The 17,969-nt window shown below is 40.6% G+C and overlaps 1 protein-coding gene across 3 annotated transcripts in view; it reads right to left on the bottom strand.

The window, feature by feature from the left end:
- Positions 1-16,835, bottom strand: part of myripb (myosin VIIA and Rab interacting protein b) — a 360,347-nt gene extending 343,512 nt beyond the window's left edge. For all 3 annotated transcript variants that reach the window (XM_062021122.1, XM_062021123.1, XM_062021124.1), the window contains exon 1: positions 16,601-16,835. The gene's annotated coding sequence lies outside the window, so the exon portion shown is untranslated. The remainder of the gene's footprint in view (positions 1-16,600) is intronic.
- Positions 16,836-17,969: the final 1,134 nt, after the last annotated feature.

Genomic DNA, 17,969 nt, shown 5'->3' with positions numbered 1-17,969 from the left:
GTTGGGGCGGGGGGCGTGGTTAAAAGGAGAGTATATTTACAGCTAGAATTCACCAACTCAAGTATTTCATATATATATATTTATTTTATTATACATATAAATAAAATAAATACTTTAATTTCAGTGTTTCGGAGGCTATCCAGTAGATGGCAGCATTGTCCTGTTTAACTTCTCCGTTCATGAATGAGTATATCATTTCGGCCACCGTGTTCAATGTAGAAGTCTGTTCTACAAAATGTACAGGCAACATACATACATACCCCTTCCCCTTCGAACTGTCCTGGATGAACTGAAATTCTTGTTTCCATTCGTTTTGGAACTTGCAAGCGAATTTCTTCAGCTTGCTTGTCGACGGCGTCGCCATGTCTGTAACTTCCTCGTTCTTCTGCTACGTCTCCTTGTTGTGTGCGCAGTTGTGCACTCTACTCTCGAAAAGCCGTAGATGTTATGATGTCATTGGGCAGGCAAGTTGTTTATATTGTGGGAAAGCGGACGTGAGAACAGGCTGTCCCCACTCAGGTCCGCATTGAGCTGGAGGGGGCGTGGCCTCCAGCTCCGGCTGAATACCGGGAGTTTGTCGGGAGAAAATTTCTGCCGGGAGGTTATCGGGAGAGGCGCTGAATACCGGGAGTCTCCCGCTAAAAACGGGAGGGTTGGCAAGTATGTTATATGGTCAGTACTACAGTGTTTATTTAGATCAGTATTCTTTATATTTTGGCTTTTATGGTTTCAAACTCAGGGAATAAGTATTTTTGTCCTCGCAAAGACAACACGTCGTCATCCAAAACAGTCTTGGCTTAGTTTCCAGGACAAGCGATTTATGAGCTGCGGTGTCTTCACGTCCAACATCCTGTTATATAGCGCTGTGTCTCACTGGAACGTTGTCAAAGCTCACAGAGACACTTGAGAACACAGCCACCCTTACTGTTATTATGAGAAACACTTCTATTGTCCACCATGACAAGTCCGAAGGTTTGCAGAGGGGAAAAAAGGCCCATTATTATACCCATTATTCTTATGAATTCCAACAAGGAGATTATGTTTTCACACAGGTCTGATGCTTTCTTTCTGCCGGCTTGTCTGTCAACAGGATTACATGAAAACCGATTTTCCCCAAAACTTAGTGAAGGGTGGCATGGGCCAAGAAAGAACCTATTCAGTTTTGGTTGGGGTCGGTAGCAAAACACACACAGACCACTCATAACTAGCGCTCCACGATATAGACTATGTATGATATAATATAAATTTGTCCGACGATAGAACTTTTAATATTATCCTCATATCGTGATAATGCATGTTGACACATTCTTGCTGGATCCTGTAAATGTAGGTCATGCAATGTAGCATCCTTGCTAGCGGCTGATGTCTCTTCACAGTGCAAAGCTGCTTCTAAATCACTTATTATCCCCCCTGTGGTGGAAAATAAACTGTTTCTTACAAGTATCAAAGTTTCTTAGAAGTATCATGGGAGGACTAGAAGACAAGGAATAGCGTAACAAGCTACACTACACACTGGAGGAGGATACAAAAACGCATAGCAAACCACAAAGGTAGAGCTCTTGAATGGGTGGGCAGATTGATACAATTATTGACAGTAATGATACCAAGTATAGCACAGGTGTCAAATTTAAAGCTCACTATTTCATTTTCCGTGGCCCGCGAAAGCCTGGAAATATTGTGTGTCAATAACGCCAGTCCCGGCGTCACGTGGACTAAGACGATAACACAAGTGACTGAGATGTTCGTAACGTATGAATACTGTATGAGACAAAAACTTGACAGAAACAAAATCCACTCATATTTAATTTTGTTTTGTCGATGTGTGGGACAAGTTCGGAAGATCACAGCTCTGTAACAACGTACATTGAACGATAGAGGGGGTTCGTTACGAAGAGGCAATTATCACATGTTTTTCCTTGTGAGATGTCGAAGTCCCTGCCAAAATTAAAATGTGTGGATTTAACATGTTCTATATCGTAATATCTGTTCACCTGGGAGAAAGTGAAGAGGACACATTTTTAGTTTTACTGCTAAGATGCAGTCAGCAGGCGAGTCATCGATTGTGACATCTACACAACTGTAAGTTAAATCTATTATTTGCTGCTTCTGGTGTTGTCAAAAACTGATTCCCTGCCAAAAATTGATTCACATCATCACGCCGTGGGAGCATGCACTGCCTTTAGACTTCGGCTGTTCACAACTGATTACTACATGTAAGCCAAACACTTATATTTATGGTTATTGTAATCATATTTGTTTTAAATTATTTAGCCTTTTATGGTGTCTGATAACTGAAAGAGGTGGCCATATATGGTAATAATGAGATTGTAAAGGACTGTTATTGATTCAATGTTGATGTGCTAAAAACTCTTTGTTTAAAAGCTAGATATAATATTAACTGTTATTTGTTCATGCACTTAATATTAATAGTGTTTGGCTGTATTCATTCAAGAGAGTTATATATGATGATAAAGTACATACTGTACTTTTTACTTGTTGAAGTACCCTTTAAAATGCTGAAAACAATCCCAATCGAAAACTTAGTAATGGCCAAAAAGTGATTCAAAATATTTTGACACTGATGTATCATCTGTGCAACTCCTAAAAGTATTGTTCTTGTAATTTATCGACAAATGAGATTCTTCAATATCAAAATATTACTTTGAATCTCTTCTTGGCAACCAATAATAAATATATTTAATGAATACATTCAAACACTTTATTGATATTTTTTAAGTGCATGAACAAAGGACAGTTAATTTTGTATGACTACGAATGTTGTCATTCATCCAGGTCATTGTCCTCACAGGGCATTCAATTGATCGCAACTGGACTGTTTGGTTTGTCTGAGAGGACATTTTGCCTCTCATCCGAGTAGGCTTCATCAGTTCGTTCTCATAGAATTAGATTGATGAAGCCTACTCAGATGAGTGGCAAAAAGTATTCTAAGACAAAGCTACCAGTCCAGTTGCAATCGATTGAAGGCCCCTGGTGAATATTGTATGTGACGGGGACGGCGTGGCGCGGTTGGGGGAGTGGCTGTGCCAGCAACCTGAGGGTTTCTGGTTCAATCCCCAACTTCTACCATCCCAGTCACGTCCGTTGTGTCCTTGAGCAAGACACTTCACCCTTGCTCCTGATGGGTCTTGGTTAGCGGCTTGCATGGCAGCTCCCGCCATCAGTGTGTGAATGTGTGTGTGAATGGGTGAATGTGGAAATAGTGTCAAAGCGCTTTGAGTTCCTTAAAAAGGTAGAAAAGCGCTACACAAGTATAACCCATTTACAAACCCCGTTTCCATATGAGTTGGGAAATTGTGTTAGATGTAAATATAAACGGAATACAATGATTTGCAAATCCTTTTCAACCCATATTCAATTGAATGCACAACAAAGACAACATATTTGATGTTCAAACTCATAAACTTTTTTTTTTTTTTGCAAATAATAATTAACTTAGAATTTCATGGCTGCAACACGTGCCAAAGTAGTTGGGAAAGGGCATATTCACCACTGTGTTACATGGCCTTTCCTTTTAACAACACTCAGTAAACATTTGGAAACTGAGGAGACACATTTTTTAAGCTTCTCAGGTGGAATTCTTTCCCATTCTTGCTTGATGTACAGCTTAAGTTGTTCAACAGTCCGGGGGTCTCCGTTGTGGTATTTTAGGCTTCATAATGCACCACACATTTTCAATGGGAGACAGGTCTGGACTACAGGCAGGCCAGTCTAGTACCCGCACTCTTTTACTATGAAGCCACGTTGATGTAACACGTGGCTTGGCATTGTCTTGCTGAAATAAGCAGGGGTGTCCATGGTAACGTTGCTTGGATGGCAACATATGTTGCTCCAAAACCTGTATTTACCTTTCAGCATTAATGGTGCCTTCACAGATGTGTAAGTTACCCATGTCTTGGGCACTAATACACCCCCATACCATCACAAATGCTGCATTTTACACTTTGCGCCTATAACAATCCTGATGGTTCTTTTCCTCTTTGGTCCAGAAGACACGACGTCCACAGTTTCCAAAAACAATTTGAAATGTGGACTCGTCAGACCACAGAACACTTTTCAACTTTGTATCAGTCCATCTTAGATGAGCTCAGGCCCAGCGAAGCCGACGGCGTTTCTGGGTGTTGTTGATAAACGGTTTTCGCCTTGCATAGGAGAGTTGTAACTTGCACTTACAGATGTAGCGACCAACTGTAGTTCCTGACAGTGGGTTTCTGAAGTGTTCCTGAGCCTATGTGGTGATATTCTTTACACACTGATGTCGCTTGTTGATGCAGTACAGCCTGAGGGATCGAAGGTCACGGGCTTAGCTGCTTACGTGCAGTGATTTCTCCAGATTCTCTGAACCCTTTGATGATATTACGGACCGTAGATGGTGAAATCCCTAAATTCCTTTCAATAGCTGGTTGAGAAAGGTTTTTCTTAAACTGTTCAACAATTTGCTCACGCATTTGTTGACAAAGTGGTGACCCTCGCCCCATCCTTGTTTGTGAATGACTGAGCATTTCATGGAATCTACTTTTATACCCAATCATGGCACCCACCTGTTCCCAATTTGCCTGTTCACCTGTGGGATGTTCCAAATAAGTGTTTGATGAGCATTCCTCAACTTTATCAGTATTTATTGCCACCTTTCCCAACTTCTTTGTCACGTGTTGCTGGCATCAAATTCTAAAGTTAATGATTATTTGCCAAAAAAAAAAGTTTATCAGTTTGAACATCAAATATGTTGTCTTTGTAGCATATTCAATTGAATATGGGTTGAAAATGATTTGCAAATCATTGTATTCCGTTTATATTTACATCTAACACAATTTCCCAAATCTTATGGAAACGGGGTTTGTACCATTTGTATGTGGCTTTTACAAATAGAAAGCGTTCGTAGCACATCGACATCGGATCAACAACAGTTCTTTACAATCTCATTAATACTATAGAAATGGCCAACACTTTCATTCTTCGGACACAATAAAGGCTTAAATAATTTCAAATACATGTCCTCACGATAACCATGTATAAGTGTTTGTCTTACATGTAGTAATCAGTTGTGGACAGATGTAGCCCAATCAGTGCCTCTTTAACAAGCGTTAATTGAATGCCCCCCCATCCCCCTTTAAATGTTTTTTCTGCAGCCGGGTTTGAGTAAATCACTTCATCTTTATTGTTGAATGTATTTGTTTTTTTAATTTAGCAGAAAATTTGTACAGCATGCAAGTATCTTCTGAAACATTAATACTGTCTGATCATTATTCAACAAGATATTCCAAGTATTAGTTATAGAATTCACCTTAACGTGTGTTTTCAAACCAAATTATCCATAAATGTATGCCTAAAATATATAGTAATCCAATGAATAAGCATGCATACTCTGGAATAATATCATGAGACAATTCTCCATTAATATTCCTATACAGTACACGCCAAAAGTTTGGACACACCTTCTCATTCAATGTGTTGTCTTTATTTTCATGACTATTTACATTGTAGATTGTCACTGAAGGCATCAAAACTATGAATGAACACATGTGGAGTTAGGTACTGACGGAAGGAGATTTTTTACATATATCCATATTTAAGTGTTACTTCTTTACTTCCATAGTCATATTACAAAATAGCTCGTATTCTTCCTTCTTTCTAGTCTGCAAAGTAATGTGTGTCGGCCTTCTAGCAGTGGAATGCAGGGAGGAGAGATAACTCAGGAAATAGTCTAAACAACGAGGGTGGGAGCGAGGGACAGAGGGAAGAACACAGGAGTTCCGGGGTTTTGGGGGGAAGATCGATCTAGACTGGGCTAGGGAACGCTTCTGTACTGGATTTGGTCTCACGTTTGTCTTCAAAGCTTTGAGAATAAACCACAAAATACCAACTACTGCCTGGTGATGAATTTAAACTTCAGCTTATGTGCCATAAAAAGAACTTGGGAGTGACCAGCACCTTAAAATCCCTGGGAGGAAGAGCTGGTCAACGCAACAGTACTTAAAGGCCTACTGAAATGAATTTTTTTTATTTAAACGGGGATAGCAGATCTATTCTATGTGTCATACTTGATCATTTCGCGATATTGCCATATTTTTGCTGAAAGGATTTAGTATAGAACAACGACGATAAAGATTGCAACTTTTGGTATCTGATAAAAAAAAGGCTTGCCCCTACCGGAAGTAGCGTGACGTAGTCAGTTGAACATATACGCAAAGTTCCCTATTGTTTACAATGATGGCCGCATGAAGTGAGAGAGATTCGGACCGAGAAAGCGACAATTTCCCCATTAATTTGAGCGAGGATGAAAGATTTGTGGATGAGTAAAGTGCAAGTGAAGGACTAGTGGGGAGTTGAAGCTATTCAGATAGGGAAGATGCTGTGAGAGCCGGGGGTGACCTGATATTCAGCTGGGAATGACTACAACAGTAAATAAACACAAGACATATATATACTCTATTAGCCACAACACAACCAGGCTTATATTTAATATGCCACAAATTAATCCTGCATAAAAACACCTGCGTGTTTGTTATGCTAGCTCCTAGCTCCTCTGCTAGCTCCTAGCTCCATAGAACACGCCAATACAATTCAAACACCTGATCAACACACACAATCACTCAGCCCAAAAGACAGTTTACCTAACCCAAGGTTCATAAAGCTTATATATTTTTAAAAAGTTACGTACGTGACGCGCACATACGGTCAAGTTATCGAATGTTTAGCAGCCAAGGCTGCATACTCACGGTACCTGATATTCAGCTGGGAATGACTACAACAGTAAATAAACACAAGACATATATATACTCTATTAGCCACAACACAACCAGGCTTATATTTAATATGCCACAAATTAATCCTGCATAATAACACCTGCGTGTTTGTTATGCTAGCTCCTAGCTCCTCTGCTAGCTCCTAGCTCCATAGAACACGCCAATACAATTCAAACACCTGCACAACACACACAATCACTCAGCCCAAAAGACCGTTCACCTAACCCAAGGTTCATAAAGCTTATATATTTTTAAAAAGTTACGTACGTGACGCGCACGTAGGTACGGTACGTGTTATGCTAGCTCCTCTGCTAGCTCCTAGCTCCATAGAACACGCCAATACAATTCAAACACATGATCAACACACACAATCACTCAGCCCAAAAGACCGTTCACCTAACCCAAGGTTCATAAAGCTTATATATTTTAAAAAAGTTACGTACATACGCAAAAAAAAGCCAAAGCTGCATACTCACAGTAGCACGTCTGCGTCTTTGTCATCCAAATCAAAGTAATCCTGGTAAGAGTCTGTGTTGTCCCAGTTCTCTACAGGCGTCTGTGTATCCAAATCAAAAGTCCTCCTGGTTAGAGTCTCTGTTATCCGAGTTCTTCCATCTTGACTGCATCTTTCGGGAATGTAAACAAAGAAGCGCCGGCTGTGTACTGTTGTGGCTGACTACGTTCGAAAAATACGTCCATTTCGCACCGACAACTTTCTTCTTTGCTTGCTTGGCTTCCTTCTCCATAATGCAATGAACATGATTGAAACAGATTCACGAACACAGATGTCCAGAATACTGTGGAATTATGAAATGAAAACAGAGCTTTTTCATATTGGCTTCAATGTGGAAGGCATACCCGTGTTCGCCGGGCTACGTCACGCGCATACGTCATCCGCAGAGGCGTTTCGAACCGGAAGTTTAGCGGCAAATTTAAAATGTCACTTTATAAGTTAACCCGGCCGTATTGGCATGTGTTATAATGTTAAGATTTCATCATTGATATATAAACTATCAGACTGCGTGGTCGGTAGTAGTGGGTTTCAGTAGGCCTTTAATAAAAAAGGTAAAATAACTGAAAACATGTTTTATATTCTAGTTTCTTTAAAATAGCCACCCTTTGCTCTGATTACTGCTTTGCACACTCTTGGCATTCTCTCGATGAGCTTCAAGAGGTAGTCATCTGAAATGGTTTACACTTCACAGGTGTCATAGTTTTATTGCCTTCAGTGACAATGTAAATAGTCGTGAAAATAAAGAAAACACATTGACATGAGAAGGTGTGTCCAAAGTTTTGGCTTGTACTGTATGTTTACTATTACAAGCGACCATAACTGCGATGTAGCCCTCAATGTGAACAAGTTTGACACCCCTGAAGTATACTATCAGTCAATGGTCAATACCACAGTGATTAGATCAATATTTTTTTATTTTCACAAAATTGTTTTTGGCCTACAAACTCTGGAAATAAGAGCCAATAGTAGTTGTTTACTTAAACTATTGTGTACTATTGACTATATCACAAATATTGTAATTTAACAAAAAAATTTGTAACATTTACTTGATGTGTTTTTGTCTGATTATAATTGTTATCAAATATTTAATTATTTAATTATCTTCATTGATATGGGCAATACCGCCCCTCGTAAACACATGGTGTCGAATCAAAACCCAAATGTGTAGTATCGCCCAGAACTAATGTAAAGTATCCAAACAACAAGAAAATGCTGCCATTTTTATGCCAAATACCATATTGTGATATATATATATATATATATATATATATATATATATATATATATATATATATATATATATATATATATATATATATATATATATATATATATATATATATATATATATATATATATATATATATATATATATATATATATATATATATATCACAAAAGGCTGCAATAAATATTGCTCATCCCTACTCATACAATTACCTAAAAAAAAGCAGTGCTGGAAAATAATGGCAGCCACAGAAAACATTTGGGCACAAGTTGGACATTCTGGGATATACTCACTTTTGCTGCCAGTGGTTTAGAAATCAATGGCTGTGTGTGAGTTTTTTTTAAGGGGGCGTTCAAAGCTGTACATGGACGACTTTACAGTGTATCAAAGTGCCATGTTTCACTAATTAGTGGCTATCAATAGCAATAGCTGTAAAAGCAGCCTTTTTGCCACTGTTGTTGTACGGTTCATAATTAAACTGTGTGTCTAACGGCATGATCGATAACAAACACTTCAATGGTAAATGGGTTATACTTGTATAACGCTGTTCTACCTTCAAGGTACTCAAAGCGCTTTGACACTATTTGCACACTCACACATTCACACACTGATGGCAGTAGAGTGAAATGTGTTGCTCAAGGACACAACGGACATGACTAACCTTCTACACTAAGCCGGATAAGGTTATCCAGGGTAAATCCCACCTAACCTTACCTGTGTCCACACACAACAATGCCACCGTTTAAGACACCCTCCACCCTCCGTCCGCCGGCGCAACGCAACCTAGTACGCATGCGCGAAAAAAATGTGTGCGTCATAGTCACCTCTGACCTGGAAGTGTATTCTGACTGTGTTTCAATGTAGACTATTGCTGCATTTCTTTTAATAGTAAACCTTGCTTGCCTCACCATCAGCAGCTGTTAGACTATTGTAGTGAATCAAACAACAGGACACTGTGCCTGTAGGCTGAAATTGGCGGTCGTACTTGATGAACGCAACCACTTCATGGCTTCATAATAGTTATGGAGTACAAAACTAGACGTTGAGTAATCGTTTGACGTACAAACCCTGTTTCCATATGAGTTGGGAATATGTGTGTTAGATGTAAGTACAAACGGAATACAACGATTTGCAAATCATTTTCAACCCATATTCAGTTGAATATGCTACAAAGACAACATATTTGATGTTCAAACTGATAAACTTTTTTTTTTTTGCAAATAATCATTAACTTTAGAATTTGATGCCAGCAACACGTGACAAAGAAGTTGGGAAAGGTGGCAATAAATACTGATAAAGTTGAGGAATGCTCATCAAACACTTATTTGGAACATCCCACAGGTGAACAGGCAAATTGGGAACAGGTGGGTGCCATGATTGGGTATAAAAGTAGATTCCATGAAATGCTCAGTCATTCACAAACAAGGATGGGGCGAGGGTCACCACTTTGTCAACAAATGCGTGAGCAAATTGTTGAACAGTTTAAGAAAAACCTTTCTCAACCAGCTATTGCAAGGAATTTAGGGATTTCACCATCTACGGTCCGTAATATCGTCAAAGGGTTCAGAGAATCTGGAGAAATCATTGCACGTAAGCAGCTAAGCCTGTGACCTTCGATCCCTCAGGCTGTACTGCATCAACAAGCGACATCAGTGTGTAAAGGATATCACCACATGGGCTCAGGAACACTTCAGAAACCCACTGTCATTAACTACAGTTGGTCGCTACATCTGTAAGTGCAAGTTAAAACTCTATGCAAGGCGAAAACCGTTTATCAATAACACCCAGAAACGCCGTCGGCTTTGCTGGGCCTGAGCTCATTTAAGATGGACTGATACAAAGTGGAAAAGTGTTCTGTGGTCTGACGAGTCCACATTTCAAATTGTTTTTGGAAACTGTGGACGTCGTGTCCTCCGGACCAAAGAGGAAAAGAACCATCCGGATTGTTATAGGCGCAAAGTTGAAAAGCCAGCATCTGTGATGGTAAGGGGGTATAATAGTGCCCAAGACATGGGTAACTTACACATCTGTGAAGGCGCCATTAATGCTGAAAGGTACATACAGGTTTTGGAGCAACATATGTTGCCATCCAAGCAACATTATCATGGACGCCCCTGCTTATTTCAGCAAGACAATGCCAAGCCACGTGTTACATCAACGTGGCTTCATAGTTAAAGAGTTCGGGTACTAGACTGGCCTGCCTGTAGTCCAGACCTGTCTCCCATTGAAAATGTGTGGCGCATTATGAAGCCTAAAATACCACAACGGAGACCCCCGGACTGTTGAACAACTTAAGCTGTACATCAAGCAAGAATGGGAAAGAATTCCACCTGAGAAGCTTAAAAAATGTGTCTCCTCAGTTCCCAAATGTTTACTGAGTGTTGTTAAAAGGAAAGGCCATGTAACACAGGGGTGAACATGCTCTTTCCCACCTACTTTGGCACATGTTGCAGCCATGAAATTCCAACCTAATTATTATTTGCAAAAAAAAAAAAAAGTTTATGAGTTTGAACATCAAATATCTTGTCTTTGTAGTGCATTCAATTGAATATGGGTTGAAAAGGATTTTCAAATCATTGTATTCCGTTTGTATTTACATCCAACACAATTTCCCAACTCATATGAAAACGGGGTTTGTACATCGCGGACAATAACTGATAGTCTGCTTTGCCAGTCCAAATGCATTCACTATTTTTCGTAGTATTCCCTTGTCCACGGGAGCCCGCATTTTCGTCGTCTCTCCTTCGACAAATGAACAACGTTTGTCACTAAGTAGAATCACAGCTGACCTGGACATTCGAAAGTTCTATTGCCGTTCCTCTGACACAACACACTCTGTGACAAACCAGACTGCCGTTCTTCCAGGCCTTATCCAAAACCGTCGCTCAACATTGCTATGTTGCCGTCTGAGATGTGTTGTATCTGAAATAGCTGCAATTGCCGTTTCCTTCTCTGAAGGTATTCATGTGTGATTTCCAAAAGCGTCTGTGCACGTACAAGTGGGAGAAACACGGGCATGTCTGGATGACTCGCCTCCATCTTTCTAGTGGTTGCCGCCGAGTTACCGACAGGTTGTTATGAAGCTGGCTGTGGCGCGTTCTTTCTAATGTCACTTCCTTTCCGAACTCAGTTTGTAAACAATCGAGGAGTTCATACAAAGCTAAGAGCCAAAGATTCAAGAACCATACGGTTCACTTACCCGTGTAAAAAATTATCCAAGGAGGGTTACCTTAAACGATGGTTTAGTGTGGCTGACAAGATGCTTAGGCTAAATAATTATTTGTTTAAGGGGTTATCCGGCTTAGTGTAGACCAGTGTTTTTCAACCACTGTGCCGCGGCACACAGAGACAGTCTGGTGTGCCGTGGGAGATTATGCAGTCTCACCTATTTGGGTTAAAAATATTTTTTGCAAGCCAGTAATTATAATCTGCAATTAGTGTGCCGTTGTTGAGTGTTGGTGCTGTAAAGTACAAAGTAAACCAAAACAAAATGCTGGACGACAGCAAAGACTTACAGCGTGTGGAGCAGAGACGGCGTCCACAAACTACGTCCATACATGACAATCAACAATGTCCACACAAAAAAAGATAGCAACAACTTAAATATTCTTGATTGCTAAAACGAAGCAGGTGCGAGGGAAAAGCACTCAAAGGAAGACATGAAACTGCAGCAGGTAAAATACCAACAAAACAGTAAAAGCCACCAAAAAAGGAGCGCAAGACAAGGACTAAAACACTACGCACGGGAAAACACCAAAAAACTCAAAATAAGTCACGGCGTAATGTGACAGGTCGTCACAGGACACCTGCTTTGAGACAAGAGCTATAGTGATGCATAGTTGGTTATGGTTTGAATTCATATCCAACAATTGCGACAACGACTTTTAATTATCTACTGAATTCATTATTTAATGATTTCTGCTGGTGGTGTGCCTCTGGATTTTTTCAAAGAAAAAAATGCGCCTTGGCTCAAAAATGGTTGAAAAACAATGGTGTAGACATAGCCTCGGAGCCGAGGATCGAACCAGGAACACTCAGGTTGCTGGCACCGCCGCTCTCCCAACAGAGCAATTCCGTCTTTCCTGCAATGACTTCCAACATCAAGGGTTGGAAATGGGGGTTGAATCACCAAAAATGATTCCCGGGCGCGGCTCACTGCTCCCCTCACCTCCCAGGGGGTGATCAAGGGTGATGGGTCAAATGCAGAGAGTAATTTCGCCACACCTAGTGTGTGTGTGTGTGTGTGTGTGTGTGTGTGTGACAATCATTGGTACTTTAACTTTAAAAAGATTTTTCTTGTTTTCAAAGAACACTCAATGAGGACTGAATGAGATCATCCTCATTTGCTGCACCTGCTCAACTCTACCTGCTGACCAATTAGCACAGGCCTGGGCAATTATTTTGACTCGGGGGCCAAATTTAGAGAAAAAAAAGTGTCTGGGGACACAATTTTTGGGAACACGAATACAAAACCTCACAATAATCTCTGTTTGAATGCTAAAAACGTTATGACAGACCACCTTAAAAAACGGAATGGAATTTCACATTTTTTTACTGAATGAGACACCCAGAATGTACATGGAAACAAAGAATGTAGGATTTACAATATTAACTATGAACGATAAAACACTGAATATTGACAACATATGAACTTCACACCCCCCCTACCCCTCGATCGCCATATTTTACAATCTAGCGAAATGCAACAAAAATGCAACTAACAGCGAAATATGAACGCAGAGGGTAAAAAAACACCTACAATCTGATAAATCACTAAGCTTAAGAACTTTGTTGTTAAAATTTCCTTCCACGTCCATTCCATAATTTAATTATGGAATAAATTAAGCAAAGCAATCAAACAATGTACTAATATGATCCACTTCAAGAAACTCTTCAAACTTAAAGGCCTACTGAAACGAAATGTTTTTATTTAAACGGGAATAGCAGATCCATTCTATGTGTCATACTTGATCATTTTGCGATATTGCCATATTTTTGCTGAAAGGATTTAGTATAGATCAACGTCGATAAAGTTCGCAACTTTTGGTCTCTGATAAAAAAAAACCTTGCCCCTACCGGAAGTAGCGTGGCGTTGTCAGTTGTTCACTCCCTCATATTTTCCTATTGTTTTCAACGCAGCTAGAGCGATTCGGACCATTACCCCATTAATTTGAGCGAGGATGAAAGATTTGTGGACGAGGAACATTAAAGTGACCGACTAGAATGCAGTGAAATACATATTTTTTTTCGCTCTGACCGTAACTTAGGTACAAGCTGACTCATTGGATTCCACACTTTCTCCTTTTTCTATTGTGGATCACGGATTTGTATTTTAAACCACCTCGGATACTATATTCTCTTGAAAATGAGAGTCGAGAACGCGAAATGGACATTCAGTGCCTTTTATCTCCACGACAATACATCGGCGAAATGCTTTAGCTACGAGCTAACGTGATAGCATCGTGCTTTAACTGCATATAGAAACAAAAAAAATAAACCCCAGACTGGAAGGATAGATAGAAAATCAACAATACTATTAAACCGTGGACATGTAAATACACGGTTAATGCTTTCCAGGCTGGCGAAGGTTAACAATGCTGTGCTAACGACGCCATTGAAGCTAACTTAGCAACTTAGCAACCGGACTGCACAGAGCTATGCTAAAAACATTAGCTCTCCACCTACGCCAGCCAGCCCTCATCTGCTCATCAACACCCGTGCTCACCTGCGTTCCAGCGATCGGCGGAAGGACTTCACCCGATGCGTTTGGCGGCCCGGAGACGTAGGAAGTCAAGGTGAGGTCGGCGGCTAGCGCGTCTGCTCTCCAACAAAGTCCTCCTGGTTGTGTTGCTGTAGTCCGCTGCTAATACACCGATCCCACCTACAACTGTCTTCTTTGCAGCCTTCATTGTTCATTAAACAAATGGCAAAAGATGTCCAGAATACTGTGGAATTATGAAATGAAAACAGAGCTTTTTGTATAGGATTCTACGGGGTACCATAACTTCCGTTAAACTGACTTCGTCACACGCATACGTCATCATACCGCGACGTTTCAGCCGGATATTTCCCGGGAAATTTTAAATGTCACTTTATAAGTTAACCCGGCCGTATTGGCATGTGTTGCAATGTTAAGATTTCATCATTGATGTATAAAGTATCAGACTGCGTGGTCGGTAGTAGTGGGTTTCAGTAGGCCTTTAAAGTGTTTACAAAGTACAAAGAAGAAGAACCATGTTAAACATTCTGAATTTATTTCATTCATCCATTCTTTCACTCTCAAAGTAATCTTACTTATCTCATCATATGAAATGTAACTTACTTCACCAATTATTATTTATTTATTTATTTTTATTGTGATTACTTATGGAGTATATTGTGAATAAATTGAGAACAGGAAGTGAACAAAAGTTTTAGCAACTGTTATGTAAAAGAAGAGGGGTAGGATTAAATAAGCTCTGCTTCTTCCTACTCCTTTTCGAACATGTTGAAAAGAGAAACTGGAAATTGTGATGTATCATGTTGTATGCTTGCATGTTCGAAATAAACTCAAACGTCTGTCCCTGACACCCGTATTTCAGGCTGGCCGCTCTGGAAACACTCTGTGGAAACGCTCCCCATTGAAATATTTTGTATAATTCAAGACTTACGGTAATTTGAAAATATCACATCATAATGGCAGCTACAGATTCCATCTTAAAAATCATCCATCCATCCATCCATCTTCTTCCGCTTATCCAAGGTCGGGTCGCGGGGGCAGCAGCCTAAGCAGGGAAGCCTAGACTTCCCTCTCCCCAGCCACTTCGTCCAGCTCTTCCCAGGGGATCCTGAGGCGTTCCCAGGCCAGCCGGGAGACATAGTCTTCCCAACTTGTCCTGGGTCTTCCCCGTGGCCTCCTACCGGTCGGACGTGCCCTAAACACCTCCCTAGGGAGGCGTTCGGGTGGCATCCTGACCAGATGCCCGAACCACCTCATCTGGCTCCTCTCGATGTGGAGGAGCAGCGGCTTTACTTTGAGCTCTTCCCGGATGGCACAGCTTCTCACCCTATCTCTAAGGGAGAGACCCGCCACCCGGCGGAGGAAACTCATTTCGGCCGCTTGTACCCGTGATCTTGTCCTTTCAGTCATAACCCAAAGCTCATGACCATAGGCGAGGATGGGAACGTAGGTCGACCCGTAAATTGAGAGCTTTGCCTTCCGGCTCAGCTCCTTCTTCACCACAACGGATCGATACAGCGTCCGCATTACTGAAGACGCCGCACCGATCCGCCTGTCGATCTCACAATCCACTCTTCCCTCACTCGTGAACAAGACTTCGAGGTACTCTTAAAAATCAAAAAAAAAAATTTGGAGATGTCCGGCGGGCCAGATTGAAAAGCTTAACGGGCCGCATGCGGCCCCAGGGCCTTAATTTGCCCAGGTCTGAATTAGCAGGTAAAGTGAAACTATAATGAATGTAATGGCAGACAAATGCAAAATATAGTTTGATGCACGTTAAAAAGTCACAATGGCAGACAGATGCAACACAGGATGGCAGAGTGTTGGCAACAGGTAACACCTCAGCTGTTGTTCACCTAAATCTCCATAAACACTCACAGTAGCGGATTTGTGGCTCGCATTCCTCGGGATTTATTCTTTCTACCACTCTGACCCGAGACAAAACATGACTTTATTCCTCTAAAACCCCGCATCTCATTAGAGCAAATTAAAAAAACGTGTCACTTAAAGCAGCCTCTGCCTTCCTCCACGCAACACACACGCATTACATGTCCACGCCACGCACATATAATGACACATTCCCTTGCAAAAAAATGCCGCATTTTGCTTTCTTGTTGTGTTACTTTTTGCAACGGCTCGACGCTGTTACGTCGCTGTGATTTTAGCACCTTGACGAAGGCTAACGTGAGGATGCTGGGAGGTAAAGTGGCAGTGAACGCACCAGCACCGACGCCACATGCAAACACGCGACGATGCGTTAACAAGCACAGCTGAGATCGCTGCCATCGCACACAAGCGGACACACACAAGCGGACACACACACACACACACACACATGCTTCCCATATCGCGGCGACTTGTGGCGGATCACTTACGCGGGATCAGCCGGTACCGGTGGACCGTCCAGCCACGCTGGACAAAAGAAGCTGAGGGGCTTCCTGGCACGTGTAAACTTCCACAACACCTGCCTGGGCCCCCACCCCTCTTCCTCCGATACTTTTGCCCTTCCTCCCTCTCTTGGTATGGGGTGGGCGGATCAATTCATATCGCAATTGTGTCGATACCGCGGGTGGTATCAGTATCGGATCGATACTGCCGGCGATAGTTCTAGCAAATCAATTACAAATTGAATGTCTAAGGAAGTAGTTGCAGGTAACTTATAGAACTTGAAAAAAAAATTAATCAGCTGTAAACTATATGATCATCTAAATAAGTGGTCCCAAACTACAGCCCGCGGGCCGGAAAAGGCCCGCATGCGTCCAAAAGTGAAGTCCCAAATAAATAAATAAAAGGTTTTTCTTTGTTTTTTGTATTATTATTTTTTAAATTCTATCCTTTCTAATCCATTTTCTACCGCTTGTTACTCTCGGTGTCTCCTCGTCACTCAGGCAAATCATATTGTCTAAAAATGCATTTTTTCCACCAATAACGTGATATCATGACACTGCAGCAAGTGCGCGCTCTTTCAGTCAATTAGTGCGCGAAGAATATATATTAGGGCTGTGGATCTTTGGGTGTCCCACGATTTGATTCAATATCGATTCTTGGGGTCACGTTTCGATTCAAAATCGATTTTTTTTTTTCAATTCAACACGATTCTCGATTCAAAAACGATATTTTCCCGATTCAAAAGGATTCTCTATTCATTCAATACATAGGATTTCAGCAGGATCTACCCCAGTCTGCTGACATGCAAGCAGAGTAGTAGATTTTTGTAAAAAGCTTTTATAATTGTAAAGGACAATGTTTTTTTAACTGATTGCAATAATGTAAATTTGTTTTAACTATTAAATGAGCCAAAAATATGACTCATTTTATCTTTGTGAAAATATTGGACACAGTGTGTTGTCACGCTTATGAGATGCGATGCAAGTGTAAGCCACTGTGACACTATTGTTCTGTTTTTCTTTTTTTTTTATAAATGTCTAATGATAATGTCTGAGGGATTTTTAATCACTGCTATGTTGAAATTGTAACTAATATTTATACTGTTGTTGATAATATTCATTTTTGTTTCACTACTTTTGGTTTGTTCTGTGTCGTGTTTGTGTCTCCTCTCAATTGCTCTGTTTATTGCAGTTCTGAGTGTTGCTGGGTCGGGTTTGGTTTTGGAATTGGATTGCATTGTTATGTTATTGCTGTGTATTGTTTTGTTGGATTGATTAATTTAAAAAATAAAAATAAAACATTTAAATAAATACGTTTTGTTTTTTTTAAAATATTTTTTAAAAATGAGAATCGATT

Source organism: Entelurus aequoreus, linkage group LG15 (genome assembly GCF_033978785.1).
Source record: "Entelurus aequoreus isolate RoL-2023_Sb linkage group LG15, RoL_Eaeq_v1.1, whole genome shotgun sequence".
Lineage (NCBI taxonomy): Eukaryota > Metazoa > Chordata > Actinopteri > Syngnathiformes > Syngnathidae > Entelurus > Entelurus aequoreus.
This window is presented reverse-complemented; position numbering and strand designations above follow the sequence as displayed.